Below are 10,428 nucleotides of genomic sequence, written 5' to 3' on the forward strand. Positions count from 1 at the left end.
GTCCACAGGGGGAGCAGCCACCCCAGTAAGAAAGCAGCCAGGCAGGAGATGGCTGCTGGACAAGGGAATGCGCCTCTCCCCCTGCACCAAAGCCTTGGCCCAAACCACTCCTACCTTGCCCTCAGCCCCAGCCGAGGACCCAGAGGGATGGAGACCTGCCAGCCAGTGGCCCTGTCACCAACCATGACCACCACCCCTCGGGAGCAGCTGGTGGCAGGGCAGTGCAGCTCCAGCACTCCCAGGAGGAGCTGCCATCAAGGGCCAGACGGCATCGGCCCCGCCAACACAGCCGCCCTGGACTCCAGCCACCAGCCAGGCAGCACAGCACAGGCTGACCCAGGGAGCAGCATCTGGCTGCACAATGCAGGCCCTGCTGCTGCCCAGCCCCTCACCAACTCCAGCTGGTGCCCTGAGCACCCCCACACCTTCCAACCCCCCGCCCTGATTCCTACACCACTGCATGTGGGCAGAATTCATATCTCCCCAAATTTCTTTGCTTTCTGCAAAAGAAAAATGACCTTCTAACAGGGAAGCAAAGGGAAGCCGCAAGTATAGTCATGCACCATTCCCTAGCAGTGCAGGTACATTGTTTCAGGCACCTGGAGCAGCCAGTGGAGGGGTAAATCACTGCAGGCTGGGGACAGCCTCCTTCCAAGGAGTAGCTGAAGCTGTGTCAGACCCACCCCACAGAAATCTTCCCCAGCTGCATGAAACACGGCATCTTCCCCTGCTTCCTGCCCCCATCACACCTCAGCTGTGAGGAGCAGGGTCACTATACAGGGAACTGCACCCCCAGTCACCCATCACCCATGCACCTGGACCTCCCCCACAGAGACGTCACTGCCAAGCCTCATGTGGTATATCCAAAACCTTCCTTGTCCTCCATACCCAAACCCCACCCCATGGAACCTCAGCCCCTGTATCTGGAGCCCCCTTTCACCCAGACCCCCTGTCTCAGGACCCCCAACCTTGCACACATGCTACCCCACTGAGCTCCCTCTAGTTAAACCTCTGCCCTGATGAGCCCCACCCCTGCGCTACCCTGAGTTCCCAAGTCCAGACCCCCATGGCACTGACCAACAAGTAACTGAATCCAGACTTCCGCCCTACCAAGTCCCACCCCCCTAGCAGATCTCTCACCTTCACGCAGCCAGTGACCTGTGCTCCCCACTGCCCAGGCCAGAGCCTCTGCATTTATTTTTTGACAAAACTTGCAGAATTGTAAGATATTGTGTGCAAAATTTGTAATCTGTTGGAGCAGAATGCCCTCGGTGTTATTTGAATAGACATATGTGTTTGTCTCATTCCCTGCTGAATCTAGGAGCAGGTCTAGAATTACTGAAAGGAGGAAAGAAAGTAATTCTTTCCCTTTGATACTCCCAAGGGAGCAGGGACAACTTGGAAGGGACACCCCATTTAAAATAGGAAGGTATTCCATAGAAAAAACCTACAGCATGCTTCTGCTAACACTAGGGTATAATCAGGTCACTGGCTTGGTTTTAAACATGATTTGTCAGCATCATGTCAGCTAGCTCAAGTGTTCACAATGTCTCCAACCCCCAGGACTTTCACTCTGGCAGGTAGAGGTCAAATCGTTGGCTTCTTTGGGGTATTCAGACAAACCTAGGAGTGCTGGCAGGTCCCTGATTATGCACATAGGGACCGGATCCTCTCGATATCAAGCCATTAGAGCTTCAGCTCGGGTTCCAATTACCCTCTTGCTGTGAGAAGTCAGGAACTGAAAAGAAGTGCGGTGGGTTGGAGGCGAGTCGTGGGACTCATCAGTTGGTGCTCTACCTTCCAGTTAGCTGAGCTGTGGTGCTAGCAGCCTCACTACCCCCATTGTTTGGGTCACATAAAATTCTCTTTGTAATTGCAGGGGCTGTTCCAAAGGCCACTTAACAGCCCTAAAGCCAGGCAAGAGTTTCCCTGACTAGTTCGAGTGTCAGCACGCAGTGGTGCCTGGAAGAAGTGCCTCTAGCTCCGGCATGTTGAGAAACTCAGCTACCACAGCCACAATCTCCAGAATGGAGCATGAGGAGCAGAACCTCTCCCTGCTGCAGGCACCTGGCATGCTGCCTGTTTGGGGAGAGCTGCCCTGGCACCACAGGAGTCCCTGGGCATGTGGAGTGCAGAAACCTCGGTAGCAGGAGTGAACAGCTATGCACAAGAGAACAGTGCAGAAAAGAAATGTCTCCTTGGAGCCGACAGGGGGTGCTCTCCCCAGGTTGTGGTGCTGTAGCCGCAGAATGGACTGGAAGGTGTGGAGACAGGCAGGGGGTGCACGCCATGTGGAGAGAGGGCCGCACAGCTGGCTGCTGCTGAGGAAACATAACTCACAGAGTTTCCTTCTTTTCAGTTCCCCAAAATTCAGTGCACAAGTTCAAGTGAGGCAGGGTCATGGCGGTGAATCTCTGTGGTAGAAAGTGAGGGTTCAGGAGGTAAGTCCGCACTGCTGCCCTGCATGGTGACAAGTATCAGAGAGGGAGCCGTGTTAGTCTGTATCTTCGAGAACAACAAGAAGTCCTGTGGCACCTTATAGACTAACAGATATTTTAGTAACAGATAACTGCTGCCCTGTTTTTCATGGCCTTCCTATTGTGTCTGTTATCACAGGGCCCAATGCAAAGCCACCAAAGCCAAGGCTCCCAGTGATTTCAGCAGGGTTTGGGTCAGGCCCAGAGAGAGAAAGGGATCAGGCCTCCGAACGCTCCTAGTTTTGTTCTCACACAGTGCAGGCCCAGGCCCTGTCGATAGGAATCAGTACAGAATCCAGCTTTTCTTCAAAGTATTAATAATTTGAGAGGCTTTTCCCTTGTGCTGTTACAGAGCAAGGGCTGAAATGGCTTAACGTGAGCACTTGTTGAGAACCCCCGCCCCCGCCTCTCTAACAGTGCACTAAGCCTGCGGCACGCCCCATGCTTTCCCAGCTTGGATTCTGTCCAGGGAAATATAACTCTCATGATTTCCTTTCCTCCTGCCTGAACAGACCCAATTAAGTCTGGGATTTTTTCCCTTTGTGGCCTCAGGGATATTGATGGTTTTACCAGGTCTGTTCCTGGCCTCAGCATCCTTCTACAGACATGGCTGAAGGGGTTTCATTGTCAGAGGGAGAAATCACCATCAGGAGGGTTTATGTACCCAGTGAGCATTATGGCACTGGAATCCATGACCCTGTGGAGACCTGATCAGAGCACCAGGGATTCCCAACGTGGAACAGCAAGGAGCAATTGGGAGGGATAAGCAAGAACCTCAGCCAGAGGACTCTCAGTGCTGGGGTAGCCAGGGAGGTTACAGAGAAAGGGAGTAAACTGGGTTTGGGTTATGAAGTAAGCGCTGCTGGAAGGTGCCAGACAGGCAGCCTGGGAGGCAGAGGGTCTGTGTTTGTAACAGAGCAGTTAGATGGGCAGGGCATGGTTGTGCAGGCTTGTCGCCTCCACCTGGACCCATCAGCTAAGGAGACCTATTTTCCCAAAGGGAAAATTACACCACGTGGCACAAGCTGAAGCCCCCCCAGCTGGCCTGAGCCCCTCCTATCCACGCAGGGCTGGCCCAAGTTCTACTGCCACCCACCTATTGTCTCCCCTGCTGATCAGCAGCTCAGGGTCAGCTGAGATCTCCACCCACTCCCCGCTGCAGGGCTAGCCTCAAATCCCCTTCTGCCCACCCACATAGGGCTGGTTCAGCCCAGCCCCTGTCCTGAGCCCTCCCTGCTGGTGTTGCTGTTTATTCCCTCTCCCTCCCGCACACGGTTCCCGGTGCCCTGCTGAGCAACAATTGGCAAAAACAAATGGGACAGGTGTCCAGTTTTGCCAGAAAAGTTGGAACAGCTGGAACAAGGCTTAGCAAAGGCACTGTCCTGGCCCAGCCCTGACTGGAGAAACTGTCTCTTGAGAGCCATCATGCTCCAGCTGCAGACGCTCTTTTGTCTCTCTGGAGAGATGGGCTGTAAGTCACCTGTGCAATGCTGATACCTGTCCTCTAGAAACTGGATTGGTAACAATCAGCTCCTTTCACTGTGGCCACCAAGCAGTTCTCACTTAGCATCTGCTGGTCACCCCAGCCTGGGTAGAACCGAGGTGAAGTCCTGGAGGAGAAAGCTCTCTATCCCATTACCAGCCAAACCTCGTGGGGGGACATAGTCCCCAGGAGAAAGGAAATATAACCCAGGCCACTGTGGTTACCCTGTCCTCTCTTGAAAAAGTGCCAGAGGAGGAGCTAGACACCCCAGACATTTTTTAAACTCTCCTCTAATTTTCACAGCTGTTAACAAAGTAGCTGGTGGCACCTTATGCCATAACAGGATGTTTATGAGGTTGCTACAATAAAATCACCTGATTACAATGTGTCCAGCCAACCCAGAATGTTCAAAAGGCATGAAGGCCTCAGAAAATCAGGAAGTTGGACAAAAAATACATTGTGCTCCTTTTGCCTCCTGGTTCCTGAGCCAGTAGGGACTTGGAGCCCTTTTTTAAGCTTTTCTCTGTGATTCTGAGGTCTAGAAACCTAGTATAAAAAGAATGAAAACTATGAAAGCTATTCTCAGAAACTACATAAATCGACAAGCTGTGGTTTTAAACTAAACATCCCATGTCCTGAGACTCATGAGCAAGTTGAAAGAGTTGGCAACACTTCACGTCAGTCAGTAACTCTGGTGGCTTAATTTAGAGGGGTTGCAAGCAGCACTTCCTGTAAGCTGGGGTGGGCAATAATTTTTCATGCGGGGGGGCACTCCAAGACTTGGGTAGGTGGTCAAAGGCCATACTTTTCTATGGAGGGGGCATAGGTTCTGGGAAGTAGCAGCTGCCTCCCATGAGAATCCATCCAAGTTTTGCAGTGAGTGTCAGGCATTCAGAAGCAGGACTCTACGGCAGGGGTGAGAAATAATATTTGATGGTGGACCACTCCAAGATTTTGGTGAGTAATCAAGGGCCACACATTTCTGTGGAGGGGGTGCAGGGCCTGGGATGCAGGTTGGGTGCAGAAGGGAGCTGGGTGTAAGAGACAGATGCAGGAGAGAGTGGAGGGTCAGAGAGGGAGTTTGGGCGAAAGAGGAGGTTGTGATCTGGGGCAGGGTATTGGGGTGCAGAGTCTGGGAGGGGTTATGGGTGCAGGAGAGGACTCTGGTCTGGGAGAGAGATGTGGGAGAGGGCGCAGCATCTGAGAGGGAATTAGGGTGTGGTACCAGAGGCTGGGTCTGGATGGGAGGCTCTTACGTAAGCAGCTCCTGGCCAGCAGCACCATTGGAGAGGCTTCCGTGCCTGCCAGCAGCCCTAACCCACTGCCTGTTCCATGTGGACCTTTGGGCTGGGAAGCTGCCCCCAGCCCCAGCAAAATCTCTCAGCTGCCATTGGCTAGAAACCAAACAATGGGATTTCAGAAATTGTGCTGCACTGCCCCCATATCCAGTAAAATCAGCAGCAGTCCAACTGAAGCTGAAAAATTGTGGTGCCCTGTCCCCACTCCACTTTTCATCCAATACGAGCAGAGAGATTTTGCTGGGGTGGTGAGGTCAGTGCATGAAACCAGCCAATGATAGCTGAGAGATTTTGCCGGGGCAGGGCAACACCCAAAGCACTCCCCTCTCTGCAGCCATGGGGGCCAGCTGTGGCCCAAATTAAAAGGCTTGGAGGGCCTGATCCAGCCTGCACCTGCTGTAAGCTGAGCACTTAGGAGAATGCCCAGGAGACAGTCAAGTGCTGCCCAGCTGATTAACAGAGTGCCCACGGCACCCAGAGCTGGCAGCGTGTGTTTCTACTGGTGGTGCACAACCCTATGTGCCTTGGTGCACATAACAAAACTTATTCCTCTCATGGATGGAAAAAATTAGAGGAAATCCAGGTTGCAAGATCCCCGATTTGTTGGATGGGAAAGGAGAAACCCTCCACTGTGCAATGGCCAAAAGCTGCGTCTACACGTGCACGCTACTTCGAAGTAGCGGCACCAACTTCGAAATAGCACCCGTCGCGTCTACATGCGTCGGGCACTATTTCGAAGTTAACTTCGACGTTAGGCGGCGAGACGTCGAAGTCGCTAACCTCATGAGGAGATAGGAATAGCGCCCTACTTCGACGTTCAACGTCGAAGTAGGGACCGTGTAGACGATCCGCGTCCCGCAACGTCGAAATTGCCGGGTCCTCCATGGCGGCCATCAGCTGGGGGGTTGAGAGATGCTCTCTCTCCAGCCCCTGCGGGGCTCTATGGTCACCGTGGGCAGCAGCCCTTAGCCCAGGGCTTCTGGCTGCTTCTGCGGCAGCTGGGGATCTATGCTGCAGGCACAGGGTCTGCAACCAGTTGTCAGCTCTGTGTATCTTGTGTTGTTTAGTGCAACTGTGTCTGGGAGGGGCCCTTTAAGGGAGCGGCTGGCTGTTGAGTCCGCCCTGTGACCCTGTCTGCAGCTGTGCCTGGCATCCCTGTTTCGATGTGTGCTACTTTGACGTGTAGACGTTCCCTCGCTGCGCCTATTTCGATGTTGGGCTGAGCAACGTCGAAGTTGAACATCGACGTTGGCCAGCCCTGGAGGACGTGTAGACGTTATTCATCGAAATAGACTATTTCGATGTTGGCTGCACGTGTAGACGTAGCCAAATTCTCCTCTCAGGCCCAGCCCATATCTACCCACTGACTGGAGGAGCTGCACAGCCAGGAACAGACCAGAATTTGACCCATTGTGTGTCTCCAATGCCTGTTGTATTACATCTCTGCTTCACTCCTTGCACACTGTGCTGTCACTGAGTCTGACTAATGTCTCTAAACTCGAGTAATTCAAAGAGGATGGTGAGTGGAGACAGGCAGGGAGAGATACGGGCAGGCTGTCCCTGAGGACAGCCATGATAAATGGGAAGGCTCTTGCTCGGGGGCAGTGATGGGAGGGGAGCTCAGTGTAATAATGATTGAGAACAGAGCAGAGAGCTATGGTCTGTGTATAAAACCCAAGAGCTCAAGTATGTTTTTAAAAAGCATATAAAATCATGGGGTCTGCAACAATTTTTATAATGCAAGTGCTCAGAGCCATTGATCTAAATTGTATGCCCTGTATAGAATGGAAACCCCCCAGCCCTGGTTCCAGCACCTTGACATAAAATGCTACCGAAAGAAAACAGCCCATATAAAATACAGTTCCCTCAACAGCAGAGTCCTTTACATATATGGGGGCAGGGGAGCGGTTGCAGGGAGATAAGAGCAGATCTCCCTGCTTTCAAAGGCAGGACATTGGTGAGATCACTGCACATTAAACTAACAGTAGGGAAAAATGGAAGGTCCAACCCACTGGAAGGCGGGCTGCACCAAGAGGGAATTGTCTCCCTGCACACTGGTAAAGGCTGGCTCTATTCTGCAGCGTAGGCAGGATCTTATTCTCAGCACCTAACTCTACAGAAGTCTTGGCTTGGTGTCATGTGAGCAAATGGAACTGTTCATTTCCTACTCGGGGGCACAGCCTGTTATAACCACGCACGCAGATACATCAGTGGAGATGGGTCCTCATCTCTTATTATTGGCATCCCTATGTCTAGCATTTGCCTCTTTTTATTTCCCACTTTCTCATATTGAGGTGAGTTGCTGATTCGCTGAAGTAGATATACAGGGACAAACACAGAACATTGTGCCCATAGGCTAGGACTACAGTGCGTGGTGGAGTAGACACCCATCACACACACAGGTTTTCTGGCTATGACCTCTTTTTGGAAGAAGGCAGCTGGTGAGAGTTGCAGCCAGCATCCTATGGTATGAAAGGGAACAGCCCTCCATGAAAGACAGCAGAATCCAATGGAGGGAGCCTAGGACTGGAACTCAACCAAGCTGAGTCAAAATCCTGACTCAGCTGGAGCCCATAACAAAACGAGCAATGACATAGGGGCTGGGACTTCACCCTCCAGATTCTTGTTTGGGCTCTACCATTGATTTGCTCCTTGAATGTGGATAAGTCATGTTCCCTCTCTGCATCTCACTTCTCATATCTGTCAACCTTAATTTGCACTGCCCCCTGCCCTCCACTTGGTGCATATGCACTGTGGTACACTCATTAGTTTCATGATCACATACTAGTTTTTGCACAGACCTCCTGTCTCATGGTTGATGCCCAGTTAACCTCTGCAACCTGCCCTGAAGCAGTTGGCTGGAACATAACCGGGGAGATGGCATAGACATGTTGCATGGGCAGATTTTCATGGAGGTGGTGCAAGGCACATCTCAGCCAAATTTCCAATTCCTGCTCCAGTGCACAGGTCCCAAGCATAATTTTTTCAGACTCAGTACAAACTTGTAACGTGGGCTCCCTCCCACACCTATATCACAATTTGCAGCCTGGTCCTGGCCCCTCCAGACCTCCAGGCCCTGATAAAGTGTACCCTCCTTCCATGTAAGGGCCCTGCCAGCACATGGGTGGACTCTGAGCCATTCAATGATGAGGTTGCCCTAATTTGTTAACTTGGACACTGTATTTTTCCCTAGTCTCAGTCTCAGAAATGGCAAAATCAGCTTTGCAACAATTTCCCAGAAAACTTCAGTGTGAGGCAGATGCCTGGCATGGAAAATTTCAGCTCACATGGCTGAAGTTTGACAAACTTATAAACAACTACAAATGATATTATAATGGAAAATGTCAGACAGCTTTAATGGCTGGCAGTGCTACCAGGCCCAACTGTCAGAAAACTGCATTGACTCGCCTGTTTCACTGTCTTTTTTTTCCCCCCACTGGATAACCAAGAGAATGAACCCCAAACTCTGTGTTTCCAGAGAGAATAGGTCCCAGTATATCTGATCTTTGTTGCTGTCGTAATTGCTGCCATATGATTCCATTTTGGAGTCATAGCAGAGTCTAACTGCCAGGTTCCAGCCTTCACAGAGCTGGGTGCTGTTTGTTCAGGTTGTACAAATCTGCTGGAGTTAGACAGAGCCCCGGGAAGTTTACTATTGAGTTTCAGCAAGTCACTGTGAGGTGAGCTCCTTTTTGTGACTGGTAATATTCATCCAGATCCATCTCAACATCCACCTCGTTCCTGATGACTCACACAGATACTCACCCAGGAGTAAATTCTTCCAATAGCTTGTTTGATTTGTGGGCGTCTAACGAGCCCTGTGTAATTCTGTAGAGGAAAATGGAATATAGACTTTATTTCCCTTGCTCATTACACAGTTGTGGAATTGCAGGTACAAAGAATATGGGAATGGGTCCAATCTGAGCTTTGAACAATTGTTTTCCCAGACATAAAGATCTGCTTTGCAATTAAACATGAATGCTGCTCAGATCCCGGGAGCGCCTTAAACAAAAACATAAAGGCTCAGCAATGGAATAACAACGACAGGCCTGATTCTCTGCGAACTAGTGCCTTGCAGAGTCATTTACAGCCAGGGAAGAGAGGGTTTGTTGTTACCATTCAGATCAGAGAAGGTTTTCTACCCATTATAGGCAGATAGACATGATGATGTTGCAGGTCAGCAAAGGCTCAAGCCCCTAGAGCAGGGACAGGCAAGATAACTGCCCACGAGAGTGGACGCAAATCAGATACTAGGAATCTGAAAACACTGAAAATGTCAGTGAGCATTTCAACGGAGTAGGCCATAGTAATAATGACCTGAAAATCTGCGTCCTACAACAAAGAGACTTTAACACCAGATTACAAAGAGAGACATCTGAACGGGAATTTATTCTCAAATTTGACACTTTGTTCCTTGGCCTTAATAGAGATAGCAATTACCTTACGCATTACAAAAACAGCTTTCCCATCTCAGGCAAGTCACTTAATAGACATTTGCAGTAATTTCCTCTCTACCTTTTGCCCCTCCCCTAGCTGATTTGTTAGTTTTCATTTATTTTTGTTTTTGTTTTTGTTTTCCCTCTCTCTGTTACATATTCGTTATGCCAGTTCATTGTCAGTACTAATTCTGGATCTGAAGAAGTGGGTCTGCCCCATGAAAGCTCATCACCTAATAAATTATTTTGTTAGTTTTTTATGTGCTACATGACTGCTTTTTTGTTTTGTGAAGGTACAGACTAACACGGCTGCTATGTCTGGGACTGAGAAGGTAACTGATCCAAGGTCTCAAGTCCTAGGCTAGGGCACTAACCCCTTTAACACCCTTCTTCTTCTGGCCTGGCTTTCCACCTTATCCCAGTTCACCATCTGCTCCCCACACCCTGCCAGCTAGCCTCCCCTTCTCAGCCCAGCTCAAGTTCCATGACCTCCAGCTCAGCCCCCTAAGGTTTCCCTTTGCTCTCTCCTGGTGTTTGCCCTCCTCCTCCCCTCTGGTGCTGGGTTTCTGGCTGGAGCTGATCCCCTTTAAGTTCTTACCCAGATCAAAGTTTCTCAGCTCGCTCCTGCCTCTCATTTGGCTCTCTGCCTGCAGAGGACGAGTTGGTCAATCAGCTGCTTAAGAGGAACAGAGGGAGATGTGATGAGTGGAGCAGTCTCAGCGCACTGAGCCCTA

General features: G+C 50.7%; 1 protein-coding gene across 1 annotated transcript in view; it reads left to right on the top strand.

Annotated features, from left to right (window-relative positions):
- TEDC2 (tubulin epsilon and delta complex 2) overlaps window positions 1–9,889 on the top strand; it is a 43,185-nt gene extending 33,296 nt beyond the window's left edge. The window contains exon 13 of the transcript XR_012647778.1: window positions 9,867–9,889. The gene's annotated coding sequence lies outside the window, so the exon portion shown is untranslated. The remainder of the gene's footprint in view (window positions 1–9,866) is intronic.
- The last annotated feature ends 539 nt before the right edge of the window (window positions 9,890–10,428 follow it).

Source organism: Carettochelys insculpta, chromosome 16 (assembly GCF_033958435.1).
Source record: "Carettochelys insculpta isolate YL-2023 chromosome 16, ASM3395843v1, whole genome shotgun sequence".
Classification (NCBI taxonomy): Eukaryota; Metazoa; Chordata; order Testudines; family Carettochelyidae; genus Carettochelys; species Carettochelys insculpta.